This window comes from Prionailurus viverrinus, chromosome F2 (assembly GCF_022837055.1).
Source record: "Prionailurus viverrinus isolate Anna chromosome F2, UM_Priviv_1.0, whole genome shotgun sequence".
In the NCBI taxonomy this organism is placed as follows: domain Eukaryota; kingdom Metazoa; phylum Chordata; class Mammalia; order Carnivora; family Felidae; genus Prionailurus; species Prionailurus viverrinus.
In genome coordinates this window covers 29,729,352-29,750,390 of record NC_062578.1, presented here as the reverse complement: position 1 = coordinate 29,750,390, position 21,039 = coordinate 29,729,352, and the positions used below count along the sequence as shown (strand labels likewise).

The following is a 21,039-nucleotide window of genomic DNA, read 5'->3' as shown; positions in this document are numbered from 1 at the left end:
GGAAGAGATCTGGAGAGGAAAGGGGGATAGAGGAAAGGCTGGGCACGAAACTAGAGCAAAGCCACGGGTGGGATGCGATGAAGGGTGCTCATGAATCAGGAGGGAAATGGAGGGAAAGCATCCCTGCCTGTCATCCCTCTGTTTGTGCACAGCTCCCTTACGCCCACAGTGGAATGGGCGAAGGAGCAATTTGGGATAAGGAGATCTGTGTGTCATTCAGGCCACACGGTTCACACTGTACCCATCATGCTCCTTTGAAATTTTTTTAACGTTTATTTTATTTATTTTTGAGAGAGAGAGAGAGAGAGAGAGAGAGAGAGCATGAACAGGGGAAGAGGCAGAGAGAGAGGGAGACATAGAATCCAAAGCAGGCTCCAGGCTCCGAGCTGTCAGCACAGAGCCTGACGCAGGGCTCGAACTCATGAACTGTGAGATCGCGAGTTGAAGTCGGACTCTCAACCGACTGAGCCAGCCAGGCGCCCCCATAATGCTCCTTTTAATATGACATTCTCATAATTAAATCGTGGCTTATTTTATTTAAAAACATACTCTTCGGGGCGCCTGGGTGGCTCAGTCGGTTAGGCCTCCGACTTCTGCTCAGGTCATGATCTCGCGGTTCGTGAGTTCGAGCCCCGCGTCGGGCTCTGTGCTGACCACTCAGAAACTGGAGCCTGTTTCGGATTCTGTGTCTCCCTCTCTCTCTGACCCTCCTTCATTCATGCTCTGTCTCTCTCTGTCTCAGAAATAAATAAATGCTAAAAAAAAAAAACCATACTCTTCAAATAAATCGCTTTTTATCTCAAATTCAGGAACTGAATTTTAATATTAACCACAATAACACATAGATTTATTTATCACAATATTAGGGGAAATATGGAAAGAACCAATAAGTTGATGTGTGTTTGATTCACCATTGAGTATTAGAAAACATTTTTTATTTACTTACTGCTGTTTGTACTTTTTCCTCGACCTCGCAGCTAGCTTTGCTCAGGAAGGAATGAAAAAACTCAGCATTTGGCGTAAATTTGCGAGCATTTGTACAGCAAACTGGACAGGTGTCTTTCAAAGTCTATGTCTATCTGCCTTTTTCCCCTAACTTTCTTTCTCTTTGGTTATAGGTCGGGGAGGAAGAGAGGCCTCTCAGCACATTTCTGAGGCAGTACATTGCCAGAATATTGGCTACTTATTTGGACAAACATTTCTCCAAGGTAAACATTCCCATTGTAACAAGAAGGGGGCCCGTCATTAGGATTTGCAGATTGCGGGGGTCCTGCACAAAGGCCGGATTGTTTAGCCTAACACAGACTCAGAGTGCCATGGCGAGAGGGAGGGAGAGAAGAAAGCAGGACCGTGGGGACACCCTGCAGTGTCTCCTGTGTTCCCAGGAGAATGGCGGCCGAACCGGGAGCTCATGGAGTTGTTCTCCAAATGTGGGAGGAAGGAAGGGAGGAAAGGGGAAGCTGTACTTTTTGCTTCGTGTTAATCTCTCTCTGGTGTTCATGAAAGCGACAGGCGGTGTAGTTTGGTTATTACAGTAGCATTTTGTCCTTTATGGGGAACGTGTGGCATCCTTCTTCTTAGAGGTTACCAGACCATTTATGCTGTGCCCGTGTCACAAAGGGAAAGGGAGCGGAATCATAATATTTTACACCAACGAAGACTTACAAATGTGTGGAAGATTGTAAAGGAAATCCATGCTCTGCTTTTACCTACTAAGTGAGCCTGTGGTTGGTTGGTGACAAATACTTCATGAAGTTCTTGGTTGGGAAAATCATATCTTTAATACCTCTTTTGGGTGGGGGAGGGGCACACGTATGAGAGAGAAAATAAAAATGAGAGAAAGGGAGAGAGAGAGAGAGAGAGAGAGAAGAGAGAGAGACTCCCAAAAGGAGTCTGTCAGCATCATACTGTACATTTCAGAGGAGTAACTCCAGGCGCTTTCTTTATGAATCATGAGCTTAGCGGGAATAAAGGCTTAACAGAAACAGCTGAATTCACCGTCAGCTTTAGCATTCATGAATTGGCTGCCAATATTTTAACACAAATCGCTGTGTCATTTCTATGAAGTTCCCCTGTTGCTGCTCAGTCTTTAGCCAAAAGCTGTTTTTGCTAAGCCCTGAAATTACATCTGATAAAACACCTCCTTCCTTCCTGATAAAGATACCCATGTACACAACCCACAGACATGCAAAAATATACGATCCAATTTAAAAGAAAATAAACTTGTCAGCTTTCTCTGTTTAGCAGTTAATAAATGGCTGACGTTACTTAGTCCTTAGCTTGTGAGAATGCAATTTCAGACGGCAAGGAGCGAGTAATGTTTTCCTCATCAGTCCTCATCCTGGTGGTTCTTTTCTGAAGGGGCTGGGTGGGGGAAATGGAGGCTGTACATTAGAGGAGAATTTTTTGATACTATTCATTGTCTGTTCTGACAGAGAAGACATTGTTTGTTCACTGTAATAGGCTTGGCAGGAATCTGTGCTGTGCATACAGAATGGGAAAATAGCAGAGCAGTGGAGAATCTCAAAATCCTGAGCAACAGATTAGCTTAGAGGTTTTGTAAAAAAAAAAAAAATATATATATATATATATATATATATAATATAATATAATATAATATAATATGATATATTTCAGTAGTTTCTCATTGTAGATGCAAGTCACAATTTGGGGAAATAGTTTCTTTTAAGTGATAGTTTTCCTTACCTTACATTATGCATGTATTACATTAAAAAGGCTCAAGATAGCAGCAGTGTGCCTATCTAAAATACTGTAGTAACAAGAATTGCAATCATGAAAGTTTATGAACACACCAGACCTGCTTTGAGATTGCTCCCTGTGCATTTGTATTCATGTCAGTGTAAATGAAAAATAACCTATGTGCATCATCTGATGATTTCGCAGAAGCAGGTGTGGGCTGCCTAAGGTAAGAGAAAAAAGACCCATTAAAAGATACGCTTTGAGGTAAGAAGTACACTGCTAGGGACTCTGTGAGAGGGTGCCATGCCCCAAATGTTCAGAACTTTAAAGTTAACAACTGTAGAAGTAAAAGTGCAAAGCAGTGTGCAAACCCTGCCTTGGAAACTGAAACGGCAGAAAGCAAAGCAAGACTGAGGCCCAGTGTTTCTTCTTCTTAAGGTTCTATGTTCACCCCACTTGCCCCCTCCCCCACCCCAGCACAGGTACTGTGTGGTGCAATGGTCCCCAACAGCCCCTGGTGTCCAGGGACTTCATATGTGTGCTTGTGTGTTTCTTACTAGAGCAGAAAAAGATGTTGTCAGGCTGCAGGCTCCTATGTTCTCAGAGCACATGAGCCAGACCAGGAGAGCTCCAAGAGCAGGTGTGCTGGGGCCATTCCCAGCCAAGTTCAAGGGCCCCTCGTCCTTATGCTCCAAGAGAGATTTATCATATTCCCCAGTCTTGGCTTATATTTGTAAGAACTCTCTGCATGTTTTTATAAGGACTATATCACGTAAATTATGACATTTCTAAAATTATAGTTGTGATAATGTCACAGTACACTCAGTCATTAGATTATTGCAAACCCTTCTCGGCTTTTTATGTAACCTATATAAGGGTCAGCCTTAAATACCAAAAGCAGATCTTTTACTCTGCTACTTATGACATCATTCAGGTACATTATCTGCTTAATTTTTAAATTTCTCAGTCTTTTAAAGTGTGTTTGGCAATCTTTTCAAAGATGTGTTTGTATAACCTTTTAAAAATATATAAAATATATTTATATGATGATATTTTCAAGTAAATACCAAAGGAACCAAGAAAAATTAACCAGGACTGTTTCTGTTTATTGCTTCAGTATATGGGTACATTTATATTGTCCGTTCTTAAAGTCGTTTTTATTTTATTATTTTTAACAACCCAGTGAAGGGCTACCCAGGGAGGTAAGGCTAAGGTGCAGCCAGTCCCTCCTGTCCCCGCAACGGCTCCTTGGAGACGCTGCCTGGGGCAGACGACCCGCGGACCTCAGAAGACAGTTTGCAGGAATTGCTAGCGCTTCTGTGCCTTGGTGGCCCCGACTCCCATCCTGCCTTCTTGTTCCTATTCTGCTGGAATCCCCGGTAACCGCTGCACTGGAGGCCTGATCATTAGCATGCACCAGTGACAACTGGCTCTCCAGAGCATGCGGCCACGGCCTGCCAGAAAGCAGTGGGAGCTCCCAGGCAGCTAAGTCAGTGTGTGCACCGCTAGAGGCAGAATCGCCTGGTCTGGCTTCATTCATAGGCTTGTAACTAGGAGACAAGGACTATCCCTGTCTTAAAACGAGGAGTTGCAAGGGTCTTGTTTCACCAGTTACAGCTCATCTTTGTCTGTTGCAAAAAGACAGACAGACAAAAGACATACCAAAGACTTTGTCTATTGGTATAGGTATACCAATAGAGGGAAATTGGAGTAAATGCTTAACTATTTTATTTAACAAACACTTAAACTGCTCTTACTGTGAGACAGGCAGTGGTCTAAGCACTTTGCAGATACTAATTCATTTAATCCACTTGACTCTCCCACTCCTGCTACCATTAATATTATTCCCGTTTTACTGAAGACGGAACTGAAGCGCACAGAGTGTGGGTGACTTATCCATGGTTCCGCAGGTGGTAAGGGAAGATGGCATGTGCACTGGGGCTGTCTGTGCCAGAGTGTGTTAGGGCTCCATGCGCCCAATCACAGGTACCTCCTGTACATGTACCAACGACAGAGCTTGCTTCGAAGCCATGTCCCTTGGGGATCTGTAAACACACATGCCATCCCCATGGAAGTGCACGTGATGTGTTACATTGTTGGTTTTCAAACTGTGCACCCCTTGTCTCTTGGCGTTTATTTACATTGGTGGAAGAAGCATTTTAAAAAGATGGTTTTTTTATGTTTATTTTTATTTTTGAGAGAGAGAGAGACAGAGTACAAGGAGGGGAGGAGGAGAGAGAGAGGGAGACACAGAATCAGAAGCAGGCTCCACGCTCCGAGCTGTCAGCACGGAGCCCGATGCGGGGCTCGAACCCACGAACCACGAGATCATGACCTGAGCCGAAGTCGGATGCTCAACCAACTGAGCCACCCAGGCGCCCCAAGAGAAGCATTTTTGATTTCTGTCCTTCTAGAATTCAGAGTGGGTACAGGTTAATGCTGTGTGGTAAACCCGGGATTCCAGCCACTACATTCCATGGCCGTCAGGGTGAGCTGGACTCCGCAGCACGCCTGCATAGGGCCCCCCAGCAACAGTAGGAGGAAGGCCAAGGGCGGCCACTGTCCCTCTGCCTCCGCACCTCTTTCACTGGGTGGGATGTGCTCCAGCCGTGAGGCCAGCAGTGTTGGACTTGCCAACATTGAGAGACGCCGCTATTCAAGCTGATATGTCAGTTGGATGTTTGACCACTCTCCTCTCACCCGCGGTGAGGATTTAGACAGCTGGCTTTGGGAGGTCGGTCTTGTCTTACTTAACCCAGCACTTCCCAAAGAGAGATGTTAATAGGTTCAGCTCCCTACTGCTGCTCCTGAAAGAGAAAAGAAAAAACGTTTTATTTACAATCAGATGTTTGAGAGACGTGGGTTAAACGAAATTAAATCGATGTACTTAGTGCAGGTTTCTCAGAATTTTCTTGGGACTCTCCAGAGCAAGATGTAGAATGCAGAATTTCCTAAATTTTTTATTCCCGCCGATGGGGAGAAATGTCTACCAGCACCCCTGGGGCAGTGCTGCCTTAAGAAAAGGAGAAAAGAAAAAAGAAAAGAAAAGGAGAGACAACAGATGTGTCATAGAAGGTAATCAGGTATTGAGGAAAGATCAGTCAGCTACATTTGGGATCCCTAAATTCCAGCTCGTCTTTAAACCAATAATCATTGCAACCTTAGAACTTCAGATTTCTCATCCGTAAAATATGGAGGATAGAACTGGATTATCTCTAAGCTCTTTTCATCTTTATGAAAAGCTGGAAACTGTTTGTTTATATCCTAGCTTGCTCCAGAAGGGTTTGTAAGAATAAGGCACAATATATAACACATTAAGACAGAGTGGATTAAAAACAGGTGAAGGTGAAATGAGGCACAGGGAATATAATGTAGGAAACACAGAGGAAGGAGGGAGGTTAGTATGCAGAATGAATTCTGTGAAATCTTTCATGGTTAATATGAAAGAACCAAGTTTTGTTCAATGCTTTCTGATGAACAGTCTGAGGAGAAAACTAGAATCATAGCCTTGTGATTAATAGGGTCCTAAGCTAAAAACACATTTTTTCCTGCAGAAACAACTGTTCCTAGTTCCGAGACCAAATTTTTCTCATGATGTTTATATTTTGTGGCCTTTTACTCTTTTGGATAGAAATTTTGGCTCTGTGATAGGCTGGTCCCAAAGAGATTTGGGCCGTCTATAAATGTGCTTCATAGGTAGCTGTGGATACATGGTCCTCATTTATTAAATCATTACATATTGTAGACCAGCTCTGCTTTGCTGTATGTGAAGGTGTCTGGGTCTGATTTCTCTGGACTCTGGAGTATTCTCTGGAACCTGGAGGGCTGTGTGGTGGGAGGCCAAGGTATGGATTGCTGTGCTGGGGTGCACGGTGTATACAGCAGAGCCCATTTGTGTGGCCGCCCTTGTACGCTGTCATTACATCCATTCACTTTTGAGGACGTTCATCCCCTTGTCCCCCACTCATGTCCAACTTCTTACCCTTTGTCGTAGCCTGGATCAGGGTTTCCCTACAGCCTCTTCAGAAGATCTTTGGGATTCAGAGGTGTCCCAGGGATTTTACACTGTTAGGGTGGTAAAGGTTCAAGTCCAAGGCCTCTTTTTAAAGTATTAGTAAATAGCATGATTATGTAAATATTTTTAAAGAAAACAAAACTGTTGGAGGACCTCTAAGAGCGTAGAAAGCCACTGATGACAGTCAGATGAACAAATATGCTCACTCAAATGCTGCAAGTTTCCAATGAAGTTTTAATTAATACAGCCATGTATTGTTTATTTATATATGTCTATGTATATATGTATATATATGTATGTATATGTGTGTGTATATATATATATATATATATATATGTATATATATGTATATATGTACACACACCAGATAGCTGATTAGTGAGACAAGAGGCATAAGAAGTATCAATGTTATATTATAAGCTTCAAACATCTGGTCAAAATTCTTATATACTTATCATAGTATTGATAATGTTTTATGTTTTAAATTGGGTAGTGGTTATATGAGTATTTGTTATATCATACTTTTTGTGAATCTTAAATATCTTAATATATTTGGTAAGTTTTGTATTAGTTTATTAGAATATGTATGGTAGGGCTGCCTGGTTGGCTCATTTGGTTGGCTCTTGATTTTGGCTCACGTCATGCTCTCACAGTTGTGAGATTGAGCCCTGTGCTGGGCTCTGTGCTGGGTGAGGAGGCTGACTGAGATTCTCTCTCCCTCTCTCTCTTCTTTTTTCCCCCTCTCTCCCCCTCTGCCCTTCCCCAGATCTCCCTCTCTCTTTCTCTCCCCCCCCCAAAAAAAGGAATATGGTATAAAATTCAATGTTAAAAAAAGAAAAAGTAGTAGTGACAATCATATAATCTGGCTTTTCATTTATTAGAATTAAGTATCATCCATACCGTTAATATATATGTCCTCAAGCTCCTGTTGGCAAGCTAACAACATGGTCAGATCAGACAAAATATATGTTTGTTGCAGAGAAACGCTTACAAACAGCAGCCTCAACCTTTTTATCTTGTCTCATTGTTTTAACAGTAAACACAAAAATTATCATAGGTCGATTATGTTTGTCCAAAATGTTGAATACTCAAACATTAGCTAATGAAAGCAATTATTGTCTTTTTGGTACTGTAACATATTAAATATAATTTGGAACCTATATATTTGAAACTTACTTGTGAAAATATTTATATATGTGATATACACCAATATGCCTTTTCAAAAACTTGTCTGAAAGTCATGTATTTTATTATAAAAGGAACTTAGAGCTCATTGAATAGCACATCACTTGTTAAGTAGGAAACACTCAGAATTATTAAGGTTTGTATGTAAATGAGCATAATAATACAAACTTTCATAATAACCCATCTAAAATCAAATAATTGTACTTAAGTCATCTCTGTCTTGTATACCATAAAATTTTTAACCAAAACATATCTGATGGAGGCTTGCAAAAATAGAACTATGCAAGTCAAAACAGGTGAAGACTTTAGTGCAGCCTGGACAAGACGTTGCAATAATTATTTGTGTGCAGTTTAAAGAGAATCTTGTTGTTCTGGAGTAAATGGTTGGTAATGAGATAATATGAGGTATGGTGATTTGCAGAAAGAAGATTAAAGGCCACCGGTGGAGTCAGTTGATTAGAAGAAAATGTTATGAAACCACTCTTGCCCTGCCTGCCTCATGCCCCCCGCCCTACATGACAGGAACATCTGCTGTAGTTTCCTGTTCCAGCTCTCAGGGAAAGTCAGCGATTACCTCTTTCAGGGAGTGCTGACCTCAGATGTGTTGCAACCTCCCCTGCCCCGTACTAATTATGTTCTCTTTACTTATTGTAAGATACGCATACATACATATACTGTTTTGAAATACCAACCATAAATCAATGTCATTTCCACTATTTATTGTTCTTTTTACAACAAAAGGTGACTTCTTCCTAAGTCTTAATTTTCTTAATCACGTTAAATTTCTCAGAGTTTCATTTCCTTGTGTTCTTGGTCACTGGAGTATTATTTGTACTGTCTTGTTTAGGTGAGTTTATTAGTTTTCATGTTCCAACTTCACTATTAACTTATTTTTAGTACAGTAAATAAATTTTACATTTATTATATTCAAATGCAGCTAATGCATTTCAAAATGATTTCAATCAACATCATTATTTTCCAACAGTCTTAATGTTGCTTGACTATTCTAATTGTTCATTTAAAAACCCACCTTCATCGAAATAGCTACTCTTTAATAAAGCTTCAGTAAAAGTCTGAAAAAGCATTTCAATGGATTGGACCTAAGGAAAAAGAAATACATATAAATGAAATCTCTTTTACATTTAATTAATTGATGTAAGCTACAATATTCCTCTGTGAGTTGTAACTAGCTTTCATTTTCAAACTTTGGAAGAATGAGTCATTTGTACTAGGAAGTAGATGCTGAAGAACTATGTTTGGCAACTTGGAGAACATTTTTAGCATTTGAATTTCCCTATTTATAGTACAGCATCAGGCAGAGTAAAATGTTTGGCATTTCTATAAGGGATGCAAACTCTTTAACATTCTCTGTTGTGATCTAACAATTCATTTCAGAGTAAGATGAATCAGTCTTGTTTGGAAAATGTTTTATACAAATATTGGCAAGGAAACTGTAACTGCATTTCTGTGGATTTTAAAAATGCAAACTCCCCTAAAGAAAATGACAAATTGCACAATATTACTTCTTTCTTCTGCATTACTCTAGTTCTATGTGAACTGCCTTTTATTGCGTTAAATTCTCACACTACTCTGCCCCATTCCTTGCTTTTTCGATTTTGTAAACCCATGTTGAAATCAGACACCATGTTTCTGGGTCCCTCCAAATGTCAAGTTCCTTTTAATCTAAATGTCTCCACAGTGTTTTTCTCATAATTAAAACTCCAGATTACTTTATTAAAATATGCCCTTTCCTTTTACCTTAGACAATATGAGAGTAGTAATTCTCTGCTCTTACTTGCCTGAACAGAAGAGAGATATTCATATTCTCTCCCTCATTCTCTCTTTCACACACACACACACACACACACACACACACACACAGAGTGTTGAACTAATAAAAAAAATAGAGCACGCTAAATCTAATGTGGTACCCTGGATGGGATCTTAAAACAAAAAAAGGACAGTGCTGAAAACGAAGGAAATCTGAATGATGTATGGACGTTACTTAATAATAATGTACCAATGTTGGCTGGCTCATTAATGGTACAAATGTACCATGTTAACGTACAAAGTTAATAGTAAACTAGAAAAATTACAATAACTATAGCTAATGTATTAAATGGCAGAGTTGACTGCAGTCTGTTTTGTGACAAGAATAATTAGAGTATGGAGTGATAACTGGTTCTGTTTTTGCCGAGGTCCTCTTTGAACATAGCTGTCTGTAGCAGGGGTTGGCAACATCTGGGGCCAGATCCAGCCAGCTGCCATTTGTGTCAGGCTCGCACATGAGTTGCTTTTCTTTCTTGTGCCCGTCTCCAGAGGGCTGAGAGGGTGCGGGCTCAGGCTCCCCGGGCTGGATTCCCAGCCGTTTGGTTAGCGGCTCTACTTGACTTGTTAACCTCTCTGGACCTCATTTTCCATTTCTAGGAAGTCAGAGGACCAAATCAGATTTTTCTCTCGGGGAATCTGTGGCATACAAACTTCTGATCCTGTGTGCTACAGGTCTGTTTGTGATCGTAGCTATGGAATTTATTGAGGATAAAATGGTGGCACTAAGCCAACTTGCATACTTTATGATAGTTTATAGCATGAGATTATCCATCATTTTCTCAGCATTTTTGAACTCTGCCACAAAAGAAATAGTCCCTGAAAATAATACTGTTGCCACGTGAGAGTCACTTATGCATTAAAAGAAGACAAGACCACAGTTTCTTGAAATACCCGCATCAAATCTGAAGTAAAAATCCTATTAAAATATTAAACTATACCTTAATTTGTGATGAAGTACATATAAGTAAATATAAGGTACATCTCAAACCAAATTTTTTCAGTTAATGTGCCTTTGGATCATACACTTAAATGTAATTTAGCTTGAATTTATTATTTAATATAATTGATAGCTTATTTGTGGTATTCTAGTTTATGATAATAAAATTTTGAATACCTAATTATGCTTAAGGCCTCTAAACACACTTAAGATCCTGCCAAGTATCCATATTACGCTTGTTGAGTTAATCATTAGGAAGTTACTCATCTGATAATTATTTCTTAATTCCTTTTGAGTCAGCCATTGTCCATAAGAAATTAGTTTCTAGCTCTAGTATTTCAGTGCTGTATTTTGAGTAGAGGCATATAAAAAAAAGAAAGGTTACTTAGGTCTGCCTTGAAAGTTAAATCGAATAATAACCGCTTGACTGATGGAAGTACTCCCGGAACAATTGAATAGTGGTTCTCAACCTTGACTGCTCAATAAAATCACTCAGGGGGCTTTTAAAAATCCCCGTGTGCAGTTTGTACCCCAAACTAATTAAACCAGTCTCTGGAGGCATTGTTTTAAAACTTCCCAGGTGCTTCCAATATGCAGCAAAAATTGAGACTCCTGGCCTTGAGGCCTTGTGATGGTCTCCGTCCAGCAGAACTCCCCGGCCCTTCTAAATTGGGTGACTTGAGCAGCTATTAGTCACTTAAAGAGTGAACCGTAGTCCCCCTCCTTGTCCGCAGGGGACACATTCCAAGACCCTCCATATCTAAAACCACATGTAGTACTGAACCCTAGATATACTATGTTTTTCCTAAACATACATACCTACAGTAAGGTTTAATTTACAAATTAGGCACAGTAAGAGATTAGCAACAATAACTAATAATACATAGAACAGTTATAACCACATTATAATTAAGGTTACGTGAATGTGCTCTCTCTCTCACAATACCCTGTCGTACTATATTCACCCTTCTGGTGATGATGATGAGAGAGGCTAAAAGGCCTCGGGATAAGATGCAGTGAGGGGAATGACTGAGGCATCGTGACGTAGCGTTAGGCTACTGCTGACCTTGTGACAACGTATCAGAGGGTCATCTGCTTCCGGACCACAGATGGCTGTGAATAACTGAAATCGCAAAAGCCAAACCATGGATAAGAGGGGACTGCTGTCTACTTCCAAAGAGAAAGAAGTTTGCCAGTAGTAAGGAACAAAAGCATGTCCCTTGCCCTAAATCTCCACCTCACAAATACCAGGAGAGTTTGCCCTGATTTTGAAATTGCATGCCTTAGTGCTACAGTGTTTGCTGTGGCTTTTGTTTTACGTAGTTTTTTAGTTCCCGTACAAGATCAGTGAGAGCTAACACTTAGCACATCCGGTAAGTTTCAGTCCCTGTACTATACATCATTCTGCCTCCCAGCCAGGAAAGAAAAAGTTAGTCACTTCAGAATAAAAGTAAAAAGCCAGGGTTTTGTTTTGTCAGAGAAATCTTATCTCAATGTAATTGGATATTTGATCATTTATTCATTCATTCAATAAACATTTATTGAATATATGTGCTGTTCCAAAAACAAGCTTTAAAGGTACTTTAAGTTTTAAAGTACGAAGGATCTGTTTGTGCTATCATTTGCTTCATAACAAGCTTAGTGACTCAGTATGACCATTGGTTCTGTAATTGGCAATGAAGGCTGGACTTAGTTGGGGAATTCCTCTGGTCCCCACCAGGCTCCCACACACAACAATGTTCAGCTATGGTTCGGCTTTACTAATCTTAGCTGGGCTCTCACGTGTCTGGGGTGTGGGCTGGGATAACCTGGTTGACAGAACTCTGGTCCATGTTATCTCTCACCCTTCAGCGTTCTGTCTCATCCTTCAACAGGGCTAGCCTAGTCTTCATCACTCGAGGGAGTTAGGGTTACCTAGAGAATGAATGCAGGGTTATGGGGCACCTTAGGCCTCATCTCAGAACTGGCACACGATCATTTCTGCCACATTTCTTGGCCAAGCAAGTCACAAGTCGGGTCTAGGTCCAAGGGCTAGGGAAATAGACTCTATCTCTTGATGGATAGTCCTGAAAAGTTCTATTACAAAGGGTGAGGATAAAGGAAAGAGTAGAGTAATTGTGGTTATTTTTGCAATCAACCACAGATGGAAATTCTAATTCTGTCTTGGGACGTTAAGGGAGATTTCTGAGAGATGACTTGAGGAGGTTCAAACCTGGAAAACAAACAGTGCGAGATGAAAACAATAGCATGAGTGAAACTGTCAAGTTGCAGTTTCCTTAATGAAAAACAAAATGGAGATTGTAAAATTTCCTGAATATAGGAAATATGGCTAGCCCAACACAGAGCATTTAGAAGGCACTCAGCATGTACTTTTTCATTTGCATTTACATCATTTACATCAAATTGGGTGGGCCCATAATACAGATGTAATAATCTGATAGCTTTATAACTTATCATCTGAGTGACCTTAAACAAGTTACTACCTTCTGTAGCTCTCTTTAGTACAGTGAAGAGAGTAATGTCTTTTGTGTCAGTTCATTTTTGCTGCATAACAACCACCCCACAGCTTAATGGCTTAAAACAACAGCCATTTACTGGACTCCTTACTCTGTAGGTTTATAGTTTGGGCTGGCCCAGCGTGGCAGCTGGTTTCAGTTGGGCTCACGTATGTGTCTGTAGTCATCTTACAGTCAGCTAGGTGTCTGCACCTAGCTGGGGGTATAGTGAGGATACCTGGGCACCTGCCTCTCATTCAGTAGGCTGGTCTGGGCTTATTCATACAGAGGGTCACACAGAGGATCCCCAGGCTTCCAAGAATGAGACCAGAAACCCGCAAAGCTTATGGGTGAGGTTCACAATTGACACACTGTTGCTTCCACTGCGTTTCATTAGACAAAGTGAGTTGCAAGGCTAGGTGAGAATTAAGAGTAGAGAAATGGGCAGCATTTTTTACTGTAAGGGGCTACAAAGTCCTATTGCTAGGGGTGAGGATGCAGGGAAGAGAAGAATTGTAACCACTTACACAACCTTCTCCACCTGCCTATGGTTCGCAACAGTCCTGTGAAGAATAAGTTAACTGTAACTTGATTTTTCTAGATGAGGCTCCAAGTTAAAAAGTGTCTGGCAGATAGTGGATGTTCAGTAAGTAGAAGCCATTAACTTTTTCTTACATATATTAGAAACCAGAGTTTCAGCAAGATTCTTTTAATTACCTATTTTAAAGAGCATCAGATGAACCACCAAATGGTATTCACAAAGGCTACATAAATGTTATGCTTTCTTTCCCTGTTGCAGAAAAGTAATATAAGTAGAGAAAAGCTCACTGCCTATGAGTGCATGTGTATCTTGGCACAGTATTCAGGAATTGTCACCTGATGAGTCTGACAAAACCTAGCAGTGGGGCCAGGCATCTTCACAGCTGCCCGGAAGAAAGATATACTTAATGAGAAGAAAAAAAAAATAGAGATAGTAAAGTATAGTATTTCATTTCCAAAAATATTAAAGGCCCTTTTAATGGGTTAGAACCCATTTTTAAACCTATGCAAAGAATGAAAACCTTAATAAATCTTTACTGATTTCTTTCACTGTTGCCTTATAAGTATTTTCACAAAACAAGCGTAGCCCCATATAGTTCCAGATTGATCCAAAAACTGCTCTTGGATCCCATAAATTGGATTCAGTGGAGATTTATTTGTCTGACAGCTAGACTCTCTCTAATCAGTGATGTGAACTGGGTCAAAAAAAAAATCTATGTTCTTTGAAATAAATAGGACATCAGAGGTGATTCAAGAACATGTAGTATAGAAAAATGGCAAATGTTCATTGAGGATGGTGTCTGCTTTTTACATCTGTGGTGCTTCTAAGCTCCTTAAAGGGATCTCAGATGATCATTGGGCTCTGCATCCCAAATCCAGCCTCTATTAGCCAGCCGTCCACCTCCAGAAGCCCCAAGGCCCTCAAAAGGCCATGTCCACCTGATAACACTAATTTCCAGGTGCCGAGCTCCCACTGTACTGCAGTTCCTTTCATGATTTTAGAAGATTCTTGAGGTGGAGTGATTGAGACCGATGGTCCTCATCCTTACCTGTCTCACTTTCTTCCTCTCTGAGTGATGGGCGTGAAGAGCTACTGAAACCCTAGAAGCCTCCGTTCCTTATTTCACCAGCAATGATTGTACAAAGACACTTAGGTTTACATGGCCGCTCCATCATATTTACAGTCATTAGGTTATTAACAACACAAACATTGCCTCCCGGAAATTTAGATGATCAGAAAGAAAAAGAGAATAGAAGTTAAAACATTCAAGACAGCCCAGCACAAACACGTTTGCTGATGGCCTTGCTTTTGCTTTTAAAGCCTGCCGGTCCCAGCTATAATCACCACCCTGTCTCACCCTAAGACACGGGAGTGCAGTGCCTTTGCCGTAAGAGTAAACAGTTCATTTGAACACTTGGTGTTTGCGTTTAAAGTAATGTTTTATGGACCGTGTAATAAAGTACCTTACCTGGTACCGAGCATATGGTAATAAGTATTCATGGACGTGATATGTCTGTTTGTGCATGCCTGAGAGTGATTTCTGCTTTATGAAATTCATGTTGGCAAGGACAGTGGTTTTTGTTGATACTAATAGACCATCTGGGGCTTGCTATTCTCAACTTGATGGCTCTGTTTATACCTAATATCTTTAAGGGGAATTCCATATTTTTTAACTTTGTTTGGCAAACTAGAAGTTGTATACAGGCTTCTGAACCCAATTCAGAGAAGTTTACCCTGCAAATATCTTAAATTACTGCAATGATTTTTTATAAATAAAAATTAAATGCACATGTGCTATGCTCAGTCTCAGAGATCCCTGGAGATCCTGAGGTTTTTGGTATTGTTACCATAAAGAATTTACAGTATATTAAACATTTTACCTAAAACACACACTTTGAAAGCTGTTGGAAACCCTATTCAAATGAAAGCCATCGACAGATTTAGGAGGCATAATTGGTCTTATTCAGATTTTAGATGATTAGTAAGACGTAAATACTGGTTCTGTCTTCTACATCTCCAGTATTAATGCAAGTTCTCACAGGCTGACACTGAGTAATACACCACCATTCTACCTTTTAAGACCATAGAACTTTGTCCCTTCGAGAGGATGTCATGCCTTTTAAAAGAACGGCAACCAGCACCCAAAGTGGGAGGGTGTGGAGTCATGGTTTGCTCCACCCTACGCTGTTATTCCCCAACTTCAAGTTGAGTGTTAACCACCATGTCCCGTGTGCCGTGGTTTTACTAAGTTCGAGTTAAGCAAAAAAGCAGAAGATAGAATGAACAAGTTGTTTAGAAGAAATGAACATTTCTTTAAAGAAAAATGAGAAACATTACGTGTCTTTGCGAAAGAGAAAATACTTCAGCGTGGTGAATTTCCATCTGGCCTGCCCCTGTGTTTGCAGTACCCGCCAGGCCGCTGTGGCATTGGAGTTGGTGGCTGGGACAGCTGTGTACTCTTTGCGTTCCTGGCTTGTTGATGAGAACATCGTTTTGTATGAAACCACATTTTTTTTAATACCGTGTATTAAATACTGCATTTTCAACACCATGAGGAAAGAACATCAGATTTAGAGTGGAAGACAGGGATGGCACTGCTGTTTTCCTGGGTTAGGTGGGGTCTTGGCCAGCCTCTTACTCCCTCTGGTCTATTGTTTCCTTGTTGTAAAACACCAATAATGATTTAAAAGAAGGAGAACGCTGCCTTAAAGGTTTCTCATAAGATTGTTGAGCTAGTCAAAAAGTAAAATCTGTGAAAATGTTTGATAAGATCTGGAGTATTACACAAAAATAAGGTGATAATAATGGCTGCCCTGAACTTCAAGCTGAGTGTTAACCACCATGCCCTGTGTGCTGTGGTTTTCTTAAGTTAGAGTTAAAAAAACTCTGCCCTGTGGTGAGGGAAGGTGAGGACTCTTGGGTCTTCGTAGATGAGTAAAGGACTCAGACTGAGAGACTCCACCTGGATCATGGGGTGATCATGGGGTGATTTACCAGTGGAGCAGGATTTAACCTGTGTCTGTCAGACCCCTGAACCCATGTACATCTCCTGTGTTATTAATAATGTTGTGGTTATTGCCTTTTTTCTATGGTCTGCCATAAAAAGTGCCAAGTCGGACATACATAATACATATTTTGTTGCGTAAGACTCCAGGAAATAAATATGATGGAAATAAGGAAAAGGGGCTAAGACTGAACCTCAAAGAAGAACCACAAAATTACACAACCATGGAAAGGAGCAAGAAAGGCCCTAGGAGTGTCTTCTCAGTGTATGGTTAATGCCACAGTTTGTCATTTTCATTTCCTTACAAGTCCATGGCATTTTAGTTGACACATTAATGACAGTCATTATGGATAGTTATACAAGTGGCATATATAAAATTTGTTCTTTCTTGCTCATAGATAGACACATACATAAACTTAATCAGAAACCTCACAATCTTGTGAGTGTGAGTTAACTGACCTGGGGAGACAAAATCCTTGATTGTAATTTGATCATTTCAGTGATGGAAGTAAAACAACAACAACAACAAAAATGAGTAAAATCCTGGTGGTTATATCTAGAGGGTTAATCAGTTCAGGTTCGCATTTTTGGCAAGAAAACTTCATAGTTAGTGCCTCCTCTCACACAACAGAACCCCATGTCTGATTGTGCCTCCACTCATGACGTTAAGATTAACCATTGGGTTCAGGTGTAATCATCCTGACTCACTTACTACAAAGTTTCCTATCAGCCCAACCCTGTAGTTTGAACAGGCTTGGATGATCATTGCTGAGAAATAATGGTTAGTTATGTGTTGGCTTTGTGACTATTTATGGCCTACTGTATGCATTACATAGGTTCCTGTAAGTGTCTATAAAAGTCTATTTGAAATTGAATTATGTTTTAAACAAATTTGAATTGGTCATGATTTAAAATAGTATTTTTTTGTAAAAACATCCATGTCATTTCATTTTATTTCACTCTTTCATAAATAGAAATTTATATGTATTGGATGTGGTTAAAGCAAGATAACACCATCTCTTAGAACTGTATAGTGTGAGCAAACTTTCTTCATTTGAATCAGCTAATTCTGATATTGATAATGATTACAGTTTACCACTTGAATTTAACTCTATTTAAAAAGAGAAATAATCAGTGTCACCTTGGTGGCTCAGTCCGTTAAGCGTCTGACTTTGGCTCAGGTCATGATCTCACGGTTCGTGAGTATGAGCCCTGTTTTGGGCTCTGTGCTGAAAACTCAGAGCCTGGAGCCTGTTTCAGATTCTGTGTCTCCCTCTCTCTGCTCCTCCCCTGCTTGTGCTCTCTCTCTCTCTAAGAATAAATAAACATTTTTTAAAAAGAGAAATAATCAGATACAAGCTATAGATTTAAGTACTTTATATACATTGAATTTCTTTAAGATGCATATTCTTCTTCTTATATAAATAGCGAGGAAAGCAGGAGGAGGAACTAGTATTTATCAGGTGCCTTTTCTAGGCAAGGGCACGAAACTGCATGTTTCACAAGATACAAACGTAGCTGACTTTGATAGTGATATCCAATATACTTTTCTCTACTGAATGGATAACTGAAATATTGAAGATTCTGAATGGAGCTGACACGCAAGCATAGCACATATTTGGAAAGCTGGCAGAGTGTGTTATCAATATGGCTTAAAGTGCTAATCTAGACCCAACAGAAGCGCCTCAAAATAGAGGTAGTGTCCAACTGTCGATTCCATATGTCAGTAGGATTTGTCCTGAAGATATTACAGCTGACTTCCTGGCCAGATCTATTAGTATCATGTGGTAATGATGGAAGGGTAAGATTACTGACAAAAGATCCCAGGCTGTAATAAATCCACCAACATGAAGTGGATGCTTTTTGCAATGTAACTCCTGTCCCAAGCCAGACGTGTATGGGAATGACCAATAACAAGGGATCCAAAAACTTTTCCTTGGTATACTGAGGATCCTATGCCAAATAAGCACGGTGTTACCCCCAATAAAGTGGTCTAAAGAAACCCCAACAAAAGATTGGAAGTGCAGTTTCAAACATTAACGTCTAGCTGCTTTCTGTTGGGAATTGAAAGAAACAGCCAACATTGCAAGATGTGCAAACAGAGAAGCTCTCTGGCAGAAGCTTAGAGCCAGCAAGGCACAGGGTGCGTATCACCTTCTCTGCAAAAGTGGCTGGCTTTGTGGGTCTGATTAAAATCCCAGTACATGCATATTGTTTGGAGAACTGCATGTTAAAATTGCAACTGTACATACTCATTTATGATCTATTAACATCAGTAGTTTCAACCTTAAAGAATATAAGACTGTATTCAGAACACTCTTGGTCAGACTGCAAAGGTATGCATTCATTCACTCTGTCAATATTTGCTGAGTGACTGCCACTCTTGCTGGTTTTGGAGTTATAGCTGCACGGACAAAGAGTGCCTGTGCTCATGGAGGTTATATTCTAAAGGGAATCATGCAACCATAAATACAAAGGCCATTATATAAGATGCTTTCATATAGGGAAAGGAAGAGAAGATCATGGGATAAGCATGAGGTAGGGATGGGCAGGAGAGCTTTAGAATGACTGCTCAGAGTGGACTTCTCTGAGAACATGATGCTTGAACAGGATAGAAGAAAATGGAGAGGAAGCAGCTCTGTTATGACCTGAAGGATGATCATTCCAGGAGGTAAACAGCTAGTTATAAAAGATCCAGGGTAAGGACAAACTCTTTATGTTCAAGAGCTAGAAAGAAAAAGCCATGGTAGTCTTTCAATAAATGTTTGTCAAACTGAGGTGAACAAAGTGTATTGTGTCCACTTAAACAATGGAGATCAAGAGAAAAGTTAAAGTAGCCTAAAGCATAAAGAAAGATATTGTTTTAATAATGCATTCATTGCCAGGACGCTCTTCCTCTAAGAATTATAGATCATTTTGCAAGTGGAGGATAATGAATGTATTTTTTAGGTCAACTTTGACATGTAATCTAAAACCAGTGGTATGTGAGAATAACGGACCAGGAGAACTTTTTTGTATTTCTTGGTGAAATTTTCATATTTGAATATACTGTAAAATAATTATATTTTAATTTACCCAATTATGTTTAGCCATACAACTTTTAGATTAGTGTTTGAGGGACGCAGAGAAAAATAGGTAGACGTTACAGTGGACAATCAGACAACATGACTCAGTACCCACATCTTCTGAGTCTGGGTCTCTGTATTGCAAGCTCAAATGCCACCTTCTGGAATAGACTCTATACATGCTGTCTTTTGGCCCAAGCTCTGAGGATATACATGTGCAGAAAACTTGGTTTATGTGGTTACCAGTGTGGACTCATATGGAGAGAGGAACAGTGAGCTATATCTGTTTGACACGGTCACATCCTGACTATGCCATGATTCAGTACTACAAGAAATAACATGAAGTAGCAGGTCCCAGTTAAGAGTTTAGAAACATGAATGAAGAGTCTAGCTAAGTGATTCTCAACGCTAACTATATATTCACATGCTGTGGGGACACATTTACAAATGTCAGTGTCCAGGCCCAATCCCTGCTCAACTGAAGCCAATTTCTGGGGTTAGGCCTGGGCATTGGTATGTTGTAAAAAGTTTCCCAAGTGGTTCTAATGTATAGCCATGGTTGAAAACTCTAGTCTAATTCAGAGGAATTTAATAATTCTGTATAGCCTTTAGGATAATGTTGGTTTGATTTTAATTATCCTAGTCTTTGCATCTCATATATCATTTGGATACTTCTTTCAACATTTCCTTAAAGATCAGAACTTATGATCCAAAAGATAAATGTAGTGGGAAAGTCTTCTTTTCCTTCCTTCCTTCCTTTTTCCTTCTTTTATCCTTTGCTTTTTAAAAAATGTCTCTTCCTCTAAAACCTATTCTGGACATTGAAAACTTTTAAAAATCTATAAATAGTTCATGATAATTAAATTTAAAACTTCATGTATGCAGTATTTAGAAATTAAGATTTACTTCTAAGAAATAGTGAGGTTGTTATAATAAAGACATTCATGTAAGACTCTTCCAAATGTATGAAATAAAAAACTTGCATTTGGGGCTGGTGTAGAGAGAGGAAAGAAAAAGCTAGACTACGGTAATTGCGATAATTGAGGATAATTACATCTTTGAGCTTCCAGCCAGCTATATGAGAAGGGAAGAGAAAAGGAAATATGACTTTTCGTATGTATAGTTGAGTTATTTAAAAAGGCAAACTAAGCTATCAGGATAAAAAACCTTTTCCAGGCACTAAAATCTCTGAGTTTATCACACAAACACACCAAGCTTTATGTAGTACACAATAGAACAATGTCATTAATAGTTTTACCAAAAGATG

The 21,039-nt window shown here is 39.8% G+C and overlaps 1 protein-coding gene across 2 annotated transcripts in view; it reads left to right on the top strand.

Moving 5' to 3' along the window:
- The first annotated feature begins 1,118 nt into the window (after positions 1–1,118).
- The window catches only part of PAG1 (phosphoprotein membrane anchor with glycosphingolipid microdomains 1), a 61,208-nt gene continuing 41,287 nt past the window's right edge, over positions 1,119–21,039 (top strand). For both annotated transcript variants that reach the window (XM_047842260.1, XM_047842265.1), the window contains exon 1: positions 1,119–1,208. The gene's annotated coding sequence lies outside the window, so the exon portion shown is untranslated. The remainder of the gene's footprint in view (positions 1,209–21,039) is intronic.